The sequence below is a fragment of the Carcharhinus amblyrhynchos genome, chromosome 11 (assembly GCF_965287045.1).
Source record: "Carcharhinus amblyrhynchos chromosome 11, sCarAmb.v2.hapA, whole genome shotgun sequence".
NCBI classification, from domain to species: Eukaryota; Metazoa; Chordata; class Chondrichthyes; order Carcharhiniformes; family Carcharhinidae; genus Carcharhinus; species Carcharhinus amblyrhynchos.
This window is the reverse complement of record NC_137334.1, coordinates 71,125,005-71,147,824: the sequence shown is the minus strand read 5'-3', so window position 1 is coordinate 71,147,824 and position 22,820 is coordinate 71,125,005. Positions and strand designations below refer to the sequence as shown.

Here is a 22,820-nt window from a genome sequence, read left to right as displayed (position 1 = left end):
GGATAGAACAGTTTGAAAGATGAAGCAAAGATGTAAGGAAATAAACCAGTCACAATTATAATCACTCCTATAGCCATCTGATGAATTGTGGGACAACATGTTATTGTTATGTATGTGGGGTGCAGAGCACTTTAAGGAAGCAAATCACGTGACCCTTCTGGGAGTCTTAAATTCAGACCAGGGACTGCTTGGTATAGTGGAACTCAGCAAGACCTAATAAATAAAATACCTGTATTTTCCCAACATCCAGTTAGAGATTGAGTTCTTCAAGCCAACAGAGCTGAATACATTAAACTGGTGATGAGGATGGGATTCAAGCCCATAGGAGCAAAGCACAATGAAAAGTGCTTGAGTTATGTTTGTGGGGTGCATAGCCCTTTAAGGGGTAAGTCACATGATCCTTCTGAGGCCGAATTTAAGACCCCCTGAAAGATCACATGGCTTACTCCTTTAAAGGACTATGTACCCCACATACATAACAGATATAGTTATTTTTAACATGTCTATAATGCAGAAAAGCATGTCATAAGAAAATGTTAAATAGCTATGGTTCCATTGTGATTCCCTGAGCAGCATACTTATGAAGACATTAGCCAGTATTTTACAACCTCACTTCAGCGTGGCTCGAAAACCAAGGCCAACGGAGAATTCTGTTCTGCAAGACTTGCCCACCCTGATTCCTGGGCAGGCGTGCCGGTGAAATTTTGGCAATTGTCTCAGTTGTTACCTGTGACAGTTACTACTGTAAATGCTCTGACATAGTTGTGCCACAGAAAGCATGTCTGGAGTTCCCACAGTGATTGAAAGATAGCACAGATGCACAGGCAAAAGAAAATGGAGGCTGAATGGCTGGAATACTTCTGAATAAAACATCCAAGTATTTTCTGTTGCCTTACATTTTGTCCCCATTGCGGAGGATGGCACTAAAGGAGATGATCACTTGCTGTGATCTGTCGACATGAACATATGTTCGTTCAGTTTAAAATTAATGAAATTGTTGAAATAAACACGGTGTATAAATTGTACCATTTTCATGGATGCAATACAAAGGGTCGCATCGGAAACATTGAGCTTGCAATCCAGAAAAATCTGTTAAAATATCAGATGTTACGACTTGAAAGCAAGTCATCAAAATGCTGTATCATTAATAACATTGCACAGGGCTCAGCTGGTCATAATTGTAGCCAAATAGGATGGGAACCAGTCATGATTTTTAACTCAGATATACTTTCCCCAACTGTGCAACCTGCCTGCAACAGCATTTAGAAAAAGATCAGCCTGAAAACTGTCAGCAAAGATTTATTGTAAAAATCATTAATTGCTGTTTCAATTTTGCTTTATCTGGAGTTAAACACTGTGGATATGTCATCTGGGTAACAGATGATCTGGAAAAATCTCCTGGAAAAAAAAATCTACCCCTCCTCCACCAATAGAAATAGCAAACTTACTCTACAGAGAAACATAGAAAATAGGAGCAGCAATCTGCCATTCGGCCCTTCGAGTCTGTTCCACCACTCATAATGGTCATGGCTGATCATTCAACTCAATAGCCTGGTTCCAGCTTCCCTCCATATGCTTTGATCCCCTTTGCCCCGAGAGTGATATCTAACTTCTTCTTGAAAAAATACAATGTTTGGCCTCCACTGCTTTCTGTGATAATGAATTCCACAGGCATACCATTCTCTGGATGAAGAAAGTACTCCTTATCTCAGTCCTAAAGATTTACTAAGAACAAAAACAGCCCGGGAAACAGGCCCTTCGGCCCAACGAGCCCGCGCCGCCAATCCAACACCACCAGTCCCCCTCTCCACCCACGACCCTTGTCTAATGTTTTATGGCCATCCAGATTGAGGGAAACTGATTTAGGGACCATTTATTACTGCCAATCAGCCTAACAGCACATCTTTGGGGTGTGGGAGGAAAGCGGAGCGCCCGGAGAAAACCCACGCAAGCACAGGGAGAATGCACAAACTCCCACAGACACTGGCCCAAATCCATCCCATGTTCTTAGACTATGACTCCTGTTCGGGACGCCCGCACCATCGGAAACATCGTTCCTGCAACTACTCTCCCGAGTCCTGTTAGAACTTCACAGATTTCTATGAAACCCCCTCTCATTCTTCTGAGCATTAAAATCCTAACTGACTCAATCTCCTTTCACGGGTAAGATTTTATGGCCTTGCTCGACCCAAAACCGGAAAATCCTGCCTGAGGTCAATGAACATTTCCATGGTCCGCCCCTCGCCTGCTCCAATTCCGTGGCGGGAGGAGTGGTACAATTCTGACGCATATGTCAGTCCTACCATCCCACGAATCAGTCTGCTAAACTTCTGCAGCACTCTCTCCATAGCAAGAACATCCTTCCTTAAATAACAAGACCAAAACTGCACACAATATTCCAGGCCTCACAAGGCCCTGCATAATTGCAGTAAGACATCCTGCTCCTATACTTGAATCCTTTCACTGAGAAGAGCAATTTATCACTTGCCTTCTTCATGCCTTCTCTACCTGCATGCTTACCTTTCGTGACCAGTATACAAGTACACCCAAGTCTTATTTCACCTTCCCCTCTCTTAATTTATAGCCATTTAGATAAAACCTGTTTTTGCTATTAAAGTAAGTAACCTCACATTTACCCTCATTATATTGCATTTGCCATACATTCACCCATTGTCCAAATCACACTAAAGCACCTCTGCATCAGCCTCGCAGCTCACCCTCCCACCCAGCTGTATGCCACCTGCAAATAGGGGAGGATTCTCCTTGTGATGCTACTGGAACTTAGTGACTCTGTCACCGCATCCCAGGCCTCTGACACTGCATTGGTAAGTAACCTTCTGCCTTGGAAACAGAATGGCCCTCCACAGCCTCTAGAATCCAGTCCACGCTTGCATCCAGTAAATTTGGGGCACCTTTTCTGGCAGCCATGTGATTGCCTCGAATGAGAATAGGTGCTGAACTGAGCACTTATATGCTGGTTCCACTTGTAGAGGGCTAACAGGTGACTCCCAACCCTAGTGAATTTGTTGCAGGTGGATTTGGAAAATCAGCGTGATTCAAGTGGGGCGGGAGGGGGAGAGGGTGTTTACTGGGCCATTTACATTGGCTGAAAGGAGCCTGTTCGTTGCTAGTAGGGAACACTCCAGGTTTCCTGTTGGCGGCAACACTTAGAACCAATGAATCTTACCCTCTGTATTCCAAAGAGGGTGATTATACTTCATTCTCTCTTGTGAAGGAGTGGACACATATGCTCTTGAGGATAACAAGGATCCCCAGAGTGCAGAGTGCCATTGACTGCATGCACATTGCTTAATGAGCTTTGTATGTCAATTCTGAGGTTTAATTCAACCAAAATTAAATTTAATCCCTTCACATAGACATTATGGACATTTTACCATTTTGATCCTAAGTGCTGGGCGGACTTGAAACTGGGAGTGTTTCAGAACTGACTTTTAGACCCATCTGCAAAAATATCAGCGATTCCAAATCATGCTGCAGATGGGGGGCTTAACGCACCCGAAACCCTGCAGCTCTGATCGGCACATGGAGATAAGAAAATAATAGAATGCTGTTCCCCTGCCACATCCCTCCCAGGCCTGAAAAATGCCTCCCACTGGCCCCCACAGACATTGCCCCATCCCCACTTCATTACTAACCACCTTGTTCCCCCTCCGCCCTTCACGCGCACCGATCTCAGACAGAGTGGCAGCAGACCCCCATTGCCTCCCACTGATCTTAAGCAGAGTGGCAGCGGACCCCCTCCCTTCCCCTCCACTGATCTCAGGCAGAGTGGCAGTGGCCCCGCCTTCTGCCCCACTGATCTCAGAGTGGCCGTAGACCCCCCTTCCCCCCCGCCATTGATCACAGGCAGGGTGGCAGTAGACTCCCATTTACCCCACCCACCGATCTCAGGCAGGGTGGTCGCAGGCACCCCTTCCCCCCCACCCCCCACTGATCTCAGGCAGAGTGGAAGCAAACTCCCCCTCCCCCACCCCTGCTCTCCATCCTTCACCAATCTCAGGCAGAGTGGCAGCAGAACCACCTCTGACCATCCCCACCCCCCGACCAATCTCAAGCAGAGAGCCATCGGACACTTGGCAGTTAGCTGCTCAATAACTTGAGCACCCGAAACGGACTTTTATAGAGCATGCCTATTTTGTGCTAATTCTGGATGGGCCAACACAGTGGTAAAGTGGGAAGTGCCAGTAAAGTTGGGCATACAGCCCCCTAAGTCAATTTAAATGCATGCATTTCGGGTGTGGCCCCAATCGTGGTTATTTTCAGGCCTTGGTAAAGGGGGAACTGGCGTGAAGGTGGACACGGATCGTGCTACTTGCCTCACGCCTGACTTTACCAAGTTTTTGCATCTGAAAGTAGGTGCAACTTGAGGGTAAAATTGGGCCCTATGTACGAATCAAAAGCCACATTGCACCATGAAATGTGATGGTTTTCATGCTGTTGAATGGATCATAGGGGACGGAGATAGAAAAGGAAGGTCTGGGAAGGTAGAGGATAAGAGAAATTAGATGACCAAGATGTCATAGAACAGAAAGCAAACGACAAAAAATTGTGAACATAACCCAATCATCACACAAACTAGCCTCCCCTCCATTCACTCTGTCCAAAATTCCTACTGCCTTGAAAAAGCAGCCAACATAATCAAGAACCCCGTGCACCCCAGACATATTCACTTCCACCTTCTTCCGTCAGGAAAACGATACAAAAGTGTGAGACCACATTCCAACTGATTCAAGAGCAGCTTCTTTCCTGCTGACATCAGACTTTTGAATGGATCTATCACATGCAGATAAGCAGATTTACTTCCTCGCCATATTGGTAACTGCAATATTACATTCCATATCCTCTCCTTCTCCCCTATGTACTTCAAGAATGGTATGTTTTGTCTATATACCAAGCAAGAAACCACATTTTTCACTTTATCCCAATACATGTAACAGCAATAAATCAAATCAAATCAATGGTTGTAGTAAAGAAATAATACATTTGTCCAGAGTAACTGTGAATGGCAGAGGAATGAACAGCTCTGGCTGAAAGCAGAAACATGAAAAACAAGATTTACACAGATACATTGCAATTAAACTGAATAAAAACAGGAGGAATGTGTTTATGGTTTGAAGTTGTTGAACACATTGTTGAGTCCAAAAGGCTGTAAAGTTGCTAACAGGTAGATGAGGTTCTGTTCTCGAGTGTACATTGAACTTTAATGGAACACTGCAGCAGCCAAAAACAGCAATGTGAAAGTAAGAGCAAGGTAGTGAATTAAAATGGCAAACAAGTGGAAGCTCAATGTCATGCTTGCAGTCTGAGTGGAGGTGCTCCACAAAGATTGGATCACCCAGTTTGTGTTTGGTCTCCCTGCTGTAGAGGAGACCACATTGTGAGCAGTGGACTAAACTGAAACAAGTACAAATCACTGCTTCGCTGGGAAGGAGTGTTGGAGTCTTTGAATGCTGAACAGAGAGGAGACAACTGTTGTGACATATTCTGCAATCGCATGGGAAGGTGCCATAGGGAGTGGGTGTGATTGATGCAGGGACTAGGGTGTTGCAGAGGAAAAGGTCCCTTCAAAATGTTAATGAGGAAATGGAGGAAATGTTGGGCGGGATTCTCTGCAGCCTTCCATGGCGTGTTTCTGGGTGATGGGAGATGGCTCTTGGCGGAATATTCTTGTCCCTCCACTGTTAATAGGATTTCCCATTGAATCCACCCACGCTGCCGGGAAACTCACTGCAGGGATGCACTGTCAAGGGGACCATAAGATCTCGCTGGGGAGAAAATCCCACCAAGATGTTTAGCACCACTTTTCCAATGTATTTCTGAATATTGATTACAAGCACAGAAACTAGAGAAACAAAATAACCAATCTTTATTTTAGAAATGATTATTTTAATTAATGCCATATAATGGGTTTCACATGTGAAAGCATAATTTAAGTAGTCTGTATAGGTTAATCACTGATTGAATCAAACTAATACAAGTTAAAACTATAATTTGCATTCTCTGCATGAATTAAGATTAGAAATAATGTCAAGAGGAGAACATTGATGCAAGCTATTATTTTCTAAATTAGTATTTGATAGCTCTGAAATGACATGTTTCAACCTTGTCATGGAATAGTATAATTTCTTTATTAATTGTCACTTGTACAGAACTTGAGTGTTGTGGAATAAAGAGCCATATTGGTGATGCTATTTCTCTTGCACTCATCAGGTCAAATTTGCAAGAATACCGAATTTCAAAGGGAACAACAGTTTATGCTGCGTGAGAACAGAGTGCTGATTAGTTGGCAGCTCAATTCTGATTGTTCAAGGCATTGCCAGGTGGAATGAATGAGGGAATAACTGTCCCCAAGAGGCTTTGTTCAGTGGAAAAGGTGCAATATGTGGACATTTTCTGCTTCATTCCCCATGACAACGCCCTGCTAATCAAAGTCAACCGAACTGGTTTGAATTTCAAAACAAAAGCTTGGCAGTTAATGGTTGCCTGGTCCATTCTCCCTGGCAACGATTTTATCGATCAGAGTCCACTTGCTAACCAATCAACAGACTATCTTCTTATGATTTATGAATTGTGTTCCTCTTCAAAAATTTCTGTTCTTGTGAATCTGCCCTGATGAGTACAAAATGAAAAGCTTCAGCAGCATGTCTCTTTTTTCAGAAGTACTTGATTTCTTTATTCCAAAAGATTCCAAGAGATATTGTTCACTTCTACTACCTATAGACAGTTGTGGCCAGAGAGTGAATACAACCCAAATCTTTATTTGAGGGATTCCATAGCCAAACCAGAATGTGACGTTTGAATGATTTATCACCAACATGCATATCTCAAGCTCAAATAACTGCCATTTATTTCTTTTATGACACACACAGCTCTTAAATTTTTATGAGGTGATTTTATACAAACAGCTGTTGTCAATTACCAAAGCAATCCCAGTACTGGAAAACAAAGATCTTACCATTAGATAATTAACAGTTGTGATAACAATTACTTCAAGTTTATTAAGAAGGAATTTTCAGATGCTTGCTGGCTTGTATAAATTTTAGCAAAAGTTAGCTGCAAGATTGCAAAGGTATTGAGTGAGAGCTAAGTTGGTCTTTGGAAAGATAGATATTTGGCAATGAAAATGACATTCTGCTACCATTCAGCATTATTGTAAAGCATTCTGTGGAGTGTGTTGGCCTGAATGTAAAAGTGCAACTTTTGTATTCAGCAGACAATTTGGCTTCTCATGCACTGAAATCAGGAGCTGCAAGGCTAAACCCAACAGGTGGTTTCACATTTTTTAAATTCATTTATGGGATGTTGGCAACGCAGTTGGGCCAGTATTTATTGCCCATTCTGACAACCTTTAAGAGCCAACCACATTGCTGTCACACGTAGGCCAGACCAGATAAAGGTGACAGCTTTCCTTCCCTAAAAGACATGAGTGAACCAGATGGGGTTTTGACAACAATTGACAATGATTTCATGGTCATCATTAGATTTTTAATTCCAGATTGTTATTGAATTCAAATTTCACCATCTGCTGTGGTAGGGTTCAAACTTGGGTCCCTAGACCATTACTGTGGGTCTCTGGATTGTGAGTCTAATGACAATATCACTGCCTCCATCTCAACCAGCTGTAATACCAATCCAATTCGAAATAACTTCATTAAAAGCTTCCGGGTAATTCATTGGACTACTAGAATTTTTGAGCTCAATATTAATTGTTTTCCATATTCAAAGAAATTTGATGTTGCCACCTATTACCTCATAAGATTAAAATTAGCCATGGGACAATCATCAGATAGGGGTTGCCTTGTCAATGCCAATCCAATGCTGGTAGTGGGCGTCATTGCATCTTCTGGGTGCATATTGCATTGCAGAGATTTTGGTTCTCTAATATTTACAGTAGCCAGATGGAATGAATAAGTCAAAGAAACACATTCAGCAGACATTATGTTGTTTAGGGACTGAAGAAGGATTCTTATTATTAACTTTACAAAATAGTTTGATGCAAATAAAATGAAGTTTCATGTTGCTGATTCCATAAGAAAAGGACATAAGAAATAGGAGCAGGAGTAGGCCATCTAGCCCTTCGAGCCTGCCTGGCCATTCAATAAGATCATGGCTGATCTGAAGTGTATCAGTTCCACTTTCCCACTTTCTCCCTATAACCTTTAATTCCCTTGTCTGTCAAAAACCTATCTACCCGTGACTTAAATATATTTAGTGAGGCAGCCTCCACCACTTCAACGGGCAGAGAATTCCAGAGATTCACCACCCTTTGAGTGAAGATGTTCCTCCTCAACTCCGTTTTAAACTGCACTCGCTCAGCCTATCCAGATCCCTCTGCAGACTTTCCACACCCTCCGCGCAATTTGCTTTTCCACTCATCTTTGTGTCATCAGCAAATTTCATCACCCTACACTCAGCCCCCTCCTCCAGATCATCTATATAAATGGTAAATAGCTGAGGCCCCAGCACCGACCCCTGCGGCACTCCACTAGTCACCAACTGCCAATCAGAATAGCACCCATTGATACCAAATATTGATTTCCTCCTCACCACATAATTTATATTGAGAAGGATTGCAAGGTATGAGTTACAACCTCAAATATTGCATACGCTTTAACATGAAAGTAGCATAGATTAGTGCTGATTTCAGAATAATGCAATGTTGAAATTAATTTTCAGGCCATTGCAAGTACATTAAGTACAAAGGAAGCTGGTCTGGGAGTTCCATGGAAGTATGAACTGTAAAAATATATCACATTGCACAGAGTTAGGATACAAATAATTTAGCACAGGAAACTGAACAGACTCTCATTGTTTTACATCCAGAATTACTTTGATGACGAATAAATAAGGTTGGAGGATTCTAAAGGTCAGTTGTGGATTTAGTATGGGTGGTTCTGCTTGGAACCTCAGTTATACTAGAAAGACAAAGTATAATTTGAATAACATGAATACTTTAAACCATTTAAGGAAAATATTATTCATACAATCCAGAAGGCCAGTTTTGTTAAATTGGAATGAGAAAAAGCTTCTCTAAGTTTGTTTGAATAATAGCAAGATGGATGAAGCTCTGATGTGCATTCAGAGAAACCTTGAATATTTAATTATTCTATTTGAAGTATTATGGTGGGCCAAACTAAATTTTGTAAAAATCCTGTGAAAAATCAAAATTTCCAACTCACTTAACTCAAACTTAACATTTTACTTTCGCTGTAGATTCATGTGAATTAATATAGAAATGCTGGGAAAATTTATGATCCCAGCTAATATAACAGAGATGCGCATGAATACTTTATTTATCCCAATTAAGCAGAAAAAGATATCGAATCTCAAGTGACCTTTCCAATTCACTTGTCACTGTCACTCACAGGTTTTGATTTGTATTAGTGATTGAATCTCATCAACATTTTCTGTTAACTCTTGGCATTGCATGAAATTTAAGTGAATTCTGTGCCATCTTACTTAATATATTTTACCATTGTCAGGACTATCATATATATTTATGTATAGGTCGTGATTACAATATATATAAAGGCCTAACTCTTATCACTATTTTCACTTAAAGACAAATAAAATGCTTGTTCCTTACTAAAATACAATAAAATCAAAATATAACAGGACAGAAGGAGGCCATTCAGCCCATTGAGTCTGCATCAACTCTCCGATAGCAAGCCTACCCAAGTTCATCCCCAGTCTTACCCCATAACCCTATGCATTTACTCCACTAATCCCCTTAACCTACATATCTTGGTCCACTGAGGTACAATTTAGCATGGCCAGTTTTGGCCTGTGGGAGGAAACTGGAGCACTCTGAGGAAACCCTCGCAGACATGGGGAGAATGCGCAAACTCCACACAGACAGTGACCCAAGGGTAGAATCAAACCCAAGTTTCGAACACTGTGAGGCAGGAGTGCTAACCACTGTGCCACCGTGCCGTCCAACTAAGCATAAAACTAGATACAAGTGGGCATCAAAGGTAAAGGCTTTGTGCTCTTTATATGTATAATATTGCAGCAAATAAAGTTGCAGTGAAATATATAAGTGAAAGTGTTTATCATTTAAATAAACAGTTAATAGCATTTTCAGAGAATGCAGGCAAAATAGGAATGCTGCCATCACTGTGATATAATTTTCTGCTCCCTTCTGTGATTGCCTTTAGATATTTGCAATTTGTGTTTGACAGATTGACTATATCGTGCATTTTCTGCTGCTGATTGGTGCATCATGCAATTATGTTTTGACAAGTTATTATGAAGTGAAAAATCAATTTTTTTGCTGAGTTGCAATAAAACACAATTTTAGTCAATTAAAATTGCAGAGCTAGAATGATAAGACTTTTTAATATGATAATCTGCCTCCTTTGGGATTTCCATAATGTGTTGGTGGGAAGCAGTTGGTGATTTGCATTAATATAAAATGAGAAGTATAAACTTATGAGACAAATGGATGCATTTTTTGGCACAAGACGTGACATTGTCTCCAGATTTGTGTAGTGTGTAGTACAGCATTGGACTTGCGCATACAAAGTGCATTTAATATAGTGCATTGCAAATGTGCTTCATAGGCAGGTTAAGGAACCAAATTATTCACAAACTTCTTGTCATATTTTTAATGTTGAGGTGAGCTACCAACCACGTATGAGTGTCATCACTATGTCCACCTATTACCATCTCTTTAACATTGTGTGACACTACCCTTGTCTGACTCCAACCTTGCCTGAGCTGATTTGCTGCTAAAACCCTCATTCTTGCATTTGTTACTGTTGTACTTGACTATTCCAATGCATTCCTAGCTAACCTCCCACATTCCACCATCCATTAACGAGAGATCACTGAAAAACTCAAGTGTCCATGTTCTAATTCACACTAAGCCTCATTCACTCTTGTATTCATTGACCCAAATAGGCCCCCAGTAGAGGATGAACAGAATTTCCTCCAACAGAATACTGTGAAGAATATAAAGCCATTGTCTTCGGGTCCTTGCTATAAAATGTATTCCCTAGTTATCAACTTCAGCCCCCTCGCTAATTGTTGAGATTAAATTAGACTGTTTAAAAACTTGGTGCATTTTTGAATCTGAGTTGAGCTTCTGAAAACGTACGTATGGCAGACTAAAACTGCTTATTTCCACGTCCATGACTTTACTGACTCCACCTTGTCTGTGTCATTTACAATTACGTTTGTTTCATACAGAGTCTCCAGTTCCAATGCAATTTGGCAGGCTTCACATATTCCATTCTCTATAAACTTTATAATCAGCATCCATGATTTTAAAAACTGCACGATTGGTGGATGCGCCTTCAGCTGCCAAAGTCCTCATTTCATGAATTCCTCCCTCAACCTCTCTATCCCCTACTTCTAACCTCCTCAACAACCTTTTTAAAGTTGACCTCTTAGATCACGATTTTGGCCACCTACTCTCACATCAATTTACATGGCTCAATGTGAAATTTTACTTTTGGACACCCTTGTCAAGCAACTTGGAATGATTTAATGGCATTAAGCACAAATTGTTGCTGTTGTTGTAGAATCATAGAATCCCTACAGTACAAAAGGCGATCAATTGGCCCATCGAGCCTGTTCCGACAACAATTCCTATCCCCGTAAACCCGTGTATTTACCCTGCTAATTCCCTTGAATCTAATCCACCTAACCTGCATATCTTTGGAATGTGGGAGAAAAATGGAGCATCCGGAGGGAACCCACATGGAGACTCCACATTCCATTCAAATAGCCACCCAAGGTCAGAATTGGACCCTAACCACTGTGCAACCCTGCTGCCCACAAGAAAAAGGAAAGGAAAGAACAGAAGGGAGGAAGTTAGCTGAGGCTTATTTAAGGTTTAATTGGATGTTTGAAGAGTTTTAAATGAGGGAAGTGAAGAATCTCATGCAGTTAGTCATTCTGGAACAGGTGAGTGGATCAATATGGGATAATGGGGTCTTGGAGAGGGTGGGAGATGGCGGGGAAGGTTGTTAATGGGTGATAGCAGTTAGGTTGGTAGGGTGAATAGATGGCCTGGATCAAAGAGTTTGGAGATTGGGGCGATGGATTGCAGCATTGCAGAGAAAGGTGAATGGATTTCAGAACAATTATGAAGATCTTAAACGTTATCCATTGGTGTTCGGAGAGACAAAGAAGCTACAAGATTACAAACATCAGAATATTTTACAGCATATTGCTTCTGCACTGGCTCCTTACTAGAGCAATTCAAAACTGTTCCCACTGTCCTCCTAGGGGCTATCTCTTGAAGCACCTGGACAAGAGTGACATTGGAGAGTTAGGTGGATCCAGTTTACACCTGTAAAGAGACCTATAATTTAAATAAAAGGAAAATCCACTGCAGGCACAACCCAGCTAGTTTTCCCATCTTTCCTGCATCGAAGCAATTCAATGTATCTGGGGCATGAAGCTTATACACTTGTAGCCATGTTGTCCTGAAAAGATGTGAGGATCTTTGTCTCATTTTTTCGCACTTCAAGACATTCCTTGCTTCTGAATTCTTTTGCATTCAGATGTTTCACCTCAGTTCTCTTCTTGTGCTCTTAGTGACAATTATAAATAAATGATTCATTATTCCACTTACATTCCAAGCACAGAACATAACCTTTCCTTATCAAAATACTTATTAATTTTAAAGACTTGAATTGAATATTCAGTTATTCGTCTCTCAGTGGAAATAGTCCCAGTATTACAAGTCTTCACCCATAATTGGAGTTTCTCATGCCCGACATCATCAAAGGACAATAGTGAAGGAGGAATGGGATTCAGTGCAAAATACAATACGTTTGCCAGTGTTGTTTATGAAGAACAGAATATGCATAAGAAGGCAGCAATGAGATAGTTGACAGTCTGCTAGCCTACACATGATATCAATGGCAACTACAACAGCTTGCATTTATATAGGACCTATAATCTAGAGAAGTCCAGAGATATGAAGAAAATTAACCCAAACCAAAGAAAGTTAAATTAGGAAAGACGATCAAAAATAAAGAAAGTAGTTTTATTTTAGAAAAATCTGAAAGGAACAGAAGGAAGTGGAGAGACATAGGCCTGGATTTTCATCCTGGAGGTGTGTTGCGGCAATTAGGAACATTCCCCATTTCAGCCTCAAGAGAAAGTGATGGCAAAGGCAAGATCATCAGTGATGGGGGATGGGTGTGGACTGGAGCTGGGGCAGCTGACCCAGGGAGTGATTAGAGGCAGCCACAGGACTGCTGGGTGTAGAGGCAGGTTGCTTAAATGTCTCACTGTAGCCAGTTAAAATAAAAAGACAAAGCCCCTCTCACCACTCATTTCTGAAACCCTACAAACACTCCCAATGCCTCTTCTGTGCCAACTCCAGCTTCCTACCTACCTCTATGACTAATTATACCCCCATGCCATGTTTTGCCTTGTCACCTAAACATGGCCCATCAACCCCCTATGCCAAGCTAAGATGTTTCCATGCCCATTGACCCAATTTATACTGTGTAGAACTAGTGTAACCCATAATGATAGTAGGATGTGTAAAAACAAATCTCTGAAAAAGCTAATTTACTCATAAATTCATCCTATGGCGAGAAAGTAATTTTCTTATTAAAAACTTATAGAAGTATCAGTCATCCAGACCCTTTAAAGTATTGATAATAAAAACCATAAACCCTTAAATCATGAACTGTTGTGTAAATAAACATTGTGAAATTGACAGCAGAGACCGGATAGCCTGCGCTATCAAGAAAACATGTTTTCTTTGGGGCACAGCTGTTTCAACAAGATTAATGGATGTCTGGCTCTCAGCTAAACCTCATTATGTATGTTTGTCTTAAAGGGGGAGAGAGATGCCATAGGCAATGGGTGGAAGAGCAGAACTTGGCATAGGGGCCAAGTGGAGAACCTTTTGAACATGCCTTTCAAAAGACCCACCTAATGCAGACACACATTCACAACTTCTCTGAGGGAGATTACCATTATAACTCTAGCCACCCTCAATGAAAATTACAAAGGAGTAGGACACGCTTATCTTCATTATTGAACTGGCTAAGTTAGGAGAGCTGGGTACGAGCTTTTGACAGGAACCAGCCCTCACCCTTGGAAGATATTTCCAAAAATAAGACAGCACACGAATGGAGACCAGAATCATGGAACCAAGCTCACCCACAATTTTTAAAGTGGTTCCGAGACACCCTAACGCAACAAAAATCCGGGCCACAGAGATGGAACGCCAGCTAGTTGCCTTTGGTTGCCAGTGGCTGACAAACAAGAAAGTGAAGAATGTACAAGAGGCCATGAGTTAGAAGAAATGATCATTTTGAGGAGATTGTAAAGGCAAGAAATAGGAGCAGAGATAATGCTCCCTTCTCCTGTGCCTTCTTAGGGAAGCTGGAAAAGTAGAAAGGGATGTTACCAATGAGGAAAAAAGGCACATGGAAGGATTTTTGTAGCAAAGATGGCCAACAGTAATGGAAGTAAGCAATCTCTGTAATAGAAAGGACAGATGTTCTGAAACACATCTCTAATTCAACTGGACACGAGAGTTGTGAATAATTTGGCTCAGCCAGAGACAGTGCGAAGGAAAACAGATGGAGTTTGTGCTGGAGGACAAGTTTTTATGGAGAGGGCCAAAAATAATGGTCCAAAACTTCCAGGTTTCTCATGTCAGATTTGTGGAGTACTCTAAAGATGTGCTGGGGAATTCCTCTAGTTAATGTGGCAGTTTTCCAGAAGAGGTGGTTCTGCCAATGATACACTAATAATTACTCTGAAAGAATTAGAAGAAATAAAAGCATTTCCAGCCTCAGTGTGACTGTTTTAAAGATGCAGGTTGAGCCCCACATGGGACACCACCCTCATACTCCCCTCCTCCACCACGCTCCCTTCAACTATGCAACGTATCCTCCATGCTTTTCCTCACCACCGGCTCCTCCACCCAGAAGCCATTCCACCAGCCCCCTTTGACCTGACACCCCCGCCCCCCCAATGTTGACCCCAACTACATCTTGACCCGACTTGACATGACCCCATCCCCCTACTCCCGAATACTTCCCCATCCCAACCAACCAACCCAACCACCACTCGTCCTGAGCCTTTGTGGCAACTGGTGATAGAGATAAATAGGTTATTGATTAAAGTTTATGTATTAGTCACAAGTAAGGCTTACATTACAACATTGCAATGAAGTTACTGTGAAATTCCCCTCGTCGCCGCAACCCGGCACCTGTTCGGGTCAATGCACCTAACTAGCATTATCTAACAAAACTTTCAGATTGTGGGGGAAACCAGAGCACTCAAAGGAAACCCACGCAGACACAGGAAAACATGCAAACTCCACACAGACAGTAACCCAAGCCAGGAATCAAACCCAAGTCTTTGTCGTTGTGAAGCAGCAGTGCTAATCACTGTGCTACCATGCTGCCCAACATTGATTAATAAGGAAATCTGGGGTTATGGGGAAAAAGTAAGAAAATGGGGATGAGAAAAAAGAACAGCCATGATTGAATGGTGGAGCAGACACGATAGGCTGGGTAGCCTGATTCTGCTCTGATGTCTTGTGGTCTATAGTGCCCTTACTTCATGGTAAACCCACCAATGTCAAGCTAGAAGGCATGGTGTTGCAGCAGTGGGCTGAAGTTCAGATGTAATGGAGCATCTTTGTTTTCCATAATTTAGGCAGTCAGTGTAGGATTAATGAACAGAAATCAATACAGCCTAAGGTGAAGTAGCACTGTGTCATTGAACACATTGATTTAATGATTATATTCCTGACCATGGTCTGCTTAACAATGTGTTGTAGAAATTCTGCATGCCAAAACATGGATTTTGTTTCCAGTTTTTCTCATTCTATTCTCCAGGATCATATATCAAATTTTTACATCTGTTAACCAGCTCACTTCAAAACTTGTTGACAGGTTATGATGCTTCCATAGGTTTAATATTTAAATAGCAATATGCTATTCTCTTTTTGGGCCTTTGAGTTGTGCAACACTGAATCTTTCAATGCTGGCATAGCAAAATGTGTCAAATGGTCTATTAACCAACTAGTACAGATATTTCCCACTAAAGAAAAGAATTGATGACATTGTGATCTTTCTTCAATCATTATACTTTGGTGCTGAATGTGATTGTCTGCGCTACTATATATTATACTCTGTTGTATTGCATAGCTGGACAACAAGTTGTCTGTTCTGGATTTTTCACCACTCATGCCATGTATTGCAGTGGTAACTTGTTTTGGTATAAAACGGAGCTTAGACATCAGAAGGAATGATAGCCAATCAATCACTTGATACCAGGTAGCCAGTTTTCAGCAAATGCAGATCACAATGAGTTAGAAATAAAATGTTATACAATTCCCTTCAGTACTAAAAGAAACATATTATATAATCATAGAATCCCTACCTACAGTGCAATTAGAAGCCATTTGGCCCATTCCATCAAGTCTGTGCCAACTCTCCGACGGAGCATCTGCCCGTGCCCTATCCTTGTAACCCCATGTATTTATGCAATCCACACAACCTGGGACATTAAGGAACAATTTAGCATGGCCAACCAACCTGACGTGCACGTCTTAGGACTGTGGGAGGAAAGTGGAGCACCTGGAGGAAATCCCGCAGACACAGGAAGAACTTGCAAACTCCACAAGGCGGGAATTGAACCTGATGCCTGCTGTTAACTACTATGCAACCATGCTGCCCATATGGTAGCAATATATAACCAATGGTTTATGTTTGAAGTATGAGTGATAGTTTTTACTGCAACCAGTCACTTCTTAAATCAATTTGGATGAGAAAAATCAACCATGAGAAAAAAATCAAAATGTAATTAAAGAGTCACTCTCATCATAAAGAAGCATTTAATGTTTATAAGTACATGATATAATGACCATATAGTGAAACATATCATTGTGCCAATTCTGTTGGAAATCATTGTACAGCAAACAGCTGTTGATTTTTCTCCTTGCACCCCAAAATTTGTCGCAAATATATTTTCATAAGAATCATAAGAACTAGGAGAATGAGTAGACAATTAAACCCCCCGAGCCTGCTTCGCTATTTAATACGATCATGGCTGATCACATCTCTGCCTCAACTCCACTTTTCTGTCCATTCACCACAGTCCTTCAAACACTTACTAATCAAAAATATGTCCCCCTTGACTTTAAATTTCCTCCAAGTCTCAGTATCCACTGCACTCTGGGGTAATGAGTTCCACAGACTCACGACCCTTTGAGGGAAGTAATTTCTCTTCTTTTCGGTTTTAAACCTACAGCCCCTTATTCTAAACTATGGTCCTTGTTCTAGATTGCCCTACAGGAGAAAACATCCTCTCTATGTCTACTTTATCTGTACCTTTTGTCATCTTGTTCACCTCAATTAGATCTCCTCTCATTTGTTTAAACTGCAGGGAGTATCGGTCGAAAATGCCAAATCTCTCTTCATAAGTCTAACATTCAGCCAGAATTTTACCAGTTGTGCCTCCCATCAATAGGTGGAGCGAGCTGGTAAAATCGTGCTAGAGCTGAGAAATCAGAATCACACCCAATTTCTTGCGATTTTTTGATAACCTGATTTCCGGTGAGGTCAACCTCCCACTGGAAATGGGTTAGAGGCTGAATAAATTTATTGCAATGTTAATTTAAATGGCATTAGGGAGCCTGGTGCTGAATCATCTGGGCTCGCTTGTCTTTATAGCCTTCAGGGAGAGGTTCCCATGAACGGAGAACAATCATGTTGGCCTCTCCCATAGAACAGGAGTCCATTGAGGCCCTGTGGAGAGGCTGGAGGCAAAGGGGGCTGCCCCTTAGGCAGTGCCAAAACGGCACCTTGGTAATGCTGAAGGGGCACTTTAGCATTACCCAGGGGGCAGTAAATTCATGGGGAGGCAATGGCCTAGTGGTATTATCACCACACTACTCACCCAGAAACTCAGCTGATGTTCTGGGGACATGGGTTCAAATCTTGCCACGGCAAATGGTTGAATTTAAAATCAATAAAATATATCTGAAATTAACAATTTACTGATGTCCCTGAGACCATTGTTGATTGTTGGAAAAACCCATCTGGTTCACTAATTTCCATTAGGTAATGAAATCTGCCATTCTTACCCGGTCTGGCCTAAATCCACAGCCACAACAATGTGGTTGACTCTCAATTGTCTTCGGGCAACGAGGGTGGGCAATAAATGCTGGCCAGCTAGTGATGGCCATGTCCCATAAATGAATTTTTAAAAATTGCCCCTCGTTGAGTTGCCTTGGAATATTTTGCCATGTTAAAGGTGTGATATACAAGCAAGTTGTTGTTGTAATGTGGCATTTATCTTATGAGCCACAATTTTCATTGCCACAATATAACTGCCCAAACCTTAGATAATTTAATTGTCTTTGCCAGCATAGGTTTAAGAGGCTCAGGTGTTATGTTTGTTAATTATCGAATCAAAGAATGGACAAATTGTGTGAACTTGAGATCCAATATAGAGTCAAAATGAGAGAACCATCTGAAGCATTCAAGGGGATTTGTAAAATGCAGAACAGTTGTTGGCACCCATTATTGCATTGAACTGATCAGTTAAGGCACATAGACTGCTATTTCACTTTGAAAGTGATGTTTGCGTATCACCAATAAAGGTGTCAGTATTGGCAAAGGAATTAAACTTCAACCGAGTCTTGCATTAAGGAAAGGTACGCTTTTCCAAAAGCATCTCATTGAGTTACTTTCTGATGAGTGAATTATTATGAACGAACGATTAATGCATGGAAATTGGTACAGAACAGCATACATTTCATCAAATGAGGAAAGACATTTGCATGAACATGCTTTCTGAAAGTTGGCATGTATATATTAATATCCTTAACCCACGATTTGAAAAGAGGTTTTAACAGCTTTAAAATAACCAAATTGGTGCTTGGAAATTGCTTATGGAAATCCATCATTCTCCATCTAAATTGCTTTGATTGTTACTCCCATGTTAGACTCATGGCAGAAATTCTCACAGTTGATTAATGTAGCAAGAGTTATGTTCATGCATAATTGGGAAATATAAAATACTCACGACAAATGAAGTTTGTTGCTTAATGAAGATTAGTGTGTTCATTAGTTACTGGCCATTCTTATGGTTATATACGGGCGATTTTGAGCTCACATTCTCTGTCTGCAGGAATTGCGGTGTGCACTCAAAATCCAGAAAGGCCGTTTGTGCCCACGAGTTAACGAGTTTTGGTTTTCCAGGTCCCTCACTGGCAGAGTGGCATGAAAAATGCCACGGGACCCCAGAAAGCTCATTTTAATATATTAGCATGTCATTAGCGAGTAGTCTCTTGGGGACTTACCCGCCCTTAACCCCTCCTCCCCCCACACAGGGGATATTCACCTAGATGTGAACCAATTGTAGGGTCTCCAAAAGTGCATAAAGGTAAGTGTAGCCCACGAATGAGAGGAACGTAGCCAGGTAGTGGCCTGGCCATGCCTCCTGGCACTGACCCTTGGCACAGATTGGCACCTTGTCCATGCCCATCTGGAAGTGCCAAGCTGGCATTGCCAATCTGTAGTAGTCATGATGTGGGTATGCCGGCGTTGGACTGGCGTAAACACAGTAAAAAGTCTGACAACACCAGGCCAGAACTCTCCATTCACCTGACAAAGGGACTAACCCCGAAAGCTTGTGCGTTTACTATCAAATAAATCAGTTGGATTAAAACTTGGTGTTGTCAGACTTTTTACTGTATTATTGTCAATCTGTGCCATGAAGTAGGCCCCAAAGGGAGAAGGGCGAAATGCATTCAGATTTGGAATTGGGCCGGAAGAGCAGGAGAGATGATGATGGTTGTTGGGGGAGGGTATTGAGAGGAAGGGAAGAGAGGGCTGATGATCGGGGCGAGGGTTGGAGAGGTGGAGAGAAGAACCTCCGACTCCCATTGAGGCTAGGGAGGGGAGCCCCTGAAATGTTGATGGTGGAATAGGGAGTTGGGGGGAAGTTTATTCCTGTTATGATTGGGGTGCCATTTAATGATGGTGCCCCAATCTCTGTGCAGCTGGGTTATGCCAACATGATGAAGCCCCTGCATAATGGCATGAACCACATCCCCTTGAATTTTTTTGGCAGAGTGTCATATGATCATAGAGCCATAGAATCCCTACAGTACAGAAGGAGGCCATTTGGCCCTTTGAATCTGCACCAACAGCAATCTCACCCAGGTCCTATTCCTATAACCTCATGTATGCACCCTGCTTATCCCTCTGACATGAAGGAGCAATTTAATTTGGCTAATTCACTTAACCTGCTCATCTTTGGACTGTGGGAGGAAACCCGAATACCCGAAAGAAACCCATGCAGACACAGGGGGAATGAGCAAACTCCACACAGTCACCTGAGGCTGGAATTGAACCCGGGTCCCTGGCACTGTGAGGCAGCAGTGTGACCTGGAGACAAAACTGGCATGTTTCTCAGCTCCAACCAAAATTGGACCTTTGACCTTACATGCAATCTTACTGGCTGGTTGCAAGGCAATAAGGTTGTATCCATTGATGGAAATAGTAAAAACAAGGCATGTAGCAGTTGAAAAGATGACAGGTTGCACCAAATTATAGTAAGCCCCTGTATTCTCCAAAATTCCATTTTAAGAGTAAAAACAATCAAATGTTGCAGATTAACTATTTACGTTGGAATGGAGCTAACACCTCCAGATTGGCAAGGACAAGGTTCCAAATTATGCCAAGGGGACGTTCCAGGAGGCAGTGCTAGGCCACTACCTGGCCATGTCCCTCTCCCCCATGAGCTATACTTGTCTTTACCGCCGCCCCCCCCACCTTGCAGACCCCTACAATTAGTGAATATCCCATTGAGGTGGGGGGGAAATGAGGGGGGGAGGTCCCAGAGAGAATGCTTGCTAATCTGCCTATATTCTGTTGACTCTTGCAACATGTGAAACTGAATGATGAAAGCTGTGGGTGAATGCCATGTTTTGAGCTCTTGGCGTTGAGAGAAATAGTGCGATTTGTCAGAAGATATCCTGTTTTAAGAGAAATAGTGTGATTTGTCAGAAGAAATCCTGTTTTATTAATTACAAAATTGCAGCTTTGTGAAAACGTTCATTTGAGAGAGAATCACTCGATTATTCTCCAATTCATCATGGTTGACAAGTTGGATCGCCATGAGTGAAAACGTAGCTCTCTGATTTTTTTTCTACTTGATATTACAACGATTCTTGAAGTAAATCATTTTGCAATCTATGTTAGTATCTATTGCTAATGAAAGCAATCTTTGATCGTTCAATGTCAGACTCGCTGAGCAAGAAAGCACATGTCTGTTTTTAACTTCTGCTGCTTTGAGGAGGTTCAGATATTTATTTTGTAAGAAAATTATTCTTTTTTAAACCATTTTGATCAGATTCCATCTGTTTTGTGGATTATTTCTAATATCACAACTCTGACTATTATCTCAAGTAACAATGTCAGCTCAATATCTTGTGTGAGAAGGCAATACTGTTGAAGGTTGTGTGGGTGGACATTCCATTTAAATGCAATAAATGCTCTGTTCATTGCCAAACTGGAGATAGCCAGAAATGGACCTGCTAGCAAAACTTGCCAATAAATGATTCTATCAGTCTTGCTCAAAAATTTAGAACAACAAATCAATAGTTTTCGAATGTCCCATTTCACTCATAGAAAGACAGATTTCTTTTGACACCCCCTTCATTTCTATTCCTTTCAGAAATGTTTTAAGATACTTAGAGACTTTAAACTTATTAGAAATAGAGTTAACAACCCTCATAATACACTCAGCATAGATTTTCAATGTAGATGAAGAATCAGGTTTAACATATTCCTTCAGTAAGTTGGATTGGGAAAAAATGTGAGATTAAGAATTGTTTTCCTTCATGATAAATAATACAGTTGAATGCACAATAAATCAGATTAAGAAGCTACATGATGTCCAATAGAAAACAAAAGAATTTTAGGTTTTAGATTTAAAAACCTGAATCGCTCTTCTTATGAGCCAGCAGTTTAATTCAGTTTCTGGTTAATTTCTTTACTTTCTGACTAGCCTTCATGATTTTCTGAGATCACAAAAGTAGCTGTTGTAGGAAATTCTTTTAGGTGGCCTGATTAATTTAAAGACTAAATCTTTTCATCAAACATTTCACTTCACAAAGGGAAAAAAAAAGTTTATTCAGTTCAATTAAATTCTTAAGCTAGTTCTTTTAAAACATTGACATGTTAAAATCAAAAACATTTCAAATTAACAATTTTCAGACAAACATACAATTAAGACAAGACAAATCTTATTTTAAATGGGAAATCAGTAGTCGAAGGTGAAGAAGGTCCATCTAAATTGATTCAACCATAAATATTTGAGATTTCCCCCAGCATTCAATTGTACAGATTCAAATTAGGAGCAGTAGGCCATGTGGCCCCTAAAGCCTGCTTCAGCAATTGATAAGGTCATGACTGATCTACTGTGGCCTCAACTCTACTTTTCTGTTTCTTATTTTCCTATATATCAATCTCTATAACTTTGACTTTCTTGTTAATAAAGAATTTATCTAATTCAATCTTTAAGTATGTTCAATGACCCTCCACTGCTCTCCAAAGAAGATAATGCCACTGGCCCTCTGAGAGAAAAGAAAGCCACTCATCTCTGCCTTAAGAAGGGAAGCACTCATTCTTCAATGATGTCCATGAGTTCTGGTCCATTCCACAAGGGAAACACTCTCTCATTATCTACCCCGACAAGTCCTCTTAATATCCCATAAGTTTCAATAAGATCAATTCATATTCTTCTAAACTCCAATGGCCACTGGCCCAATCTTTCCTCCTCAAAAGACAATC

At 41.2% G+C, this 22,820-nt stretch overlaps 1 protein-coding gene across 1 annotated transcript in view; it reads left to right on the top strand.

Moving 5' to 3' along the window:
* Nucleotides 1–22,820, top strand: part of LOC145350212 (low-density lipoprotein receptor-related protein 1-like) — a 1,564,930-nt gene that overhangs the window by 1,010,051 nt on the left and 532,059 nt on the right. The gene's annotated exons all lie outside the window — the stretch shown is intronic.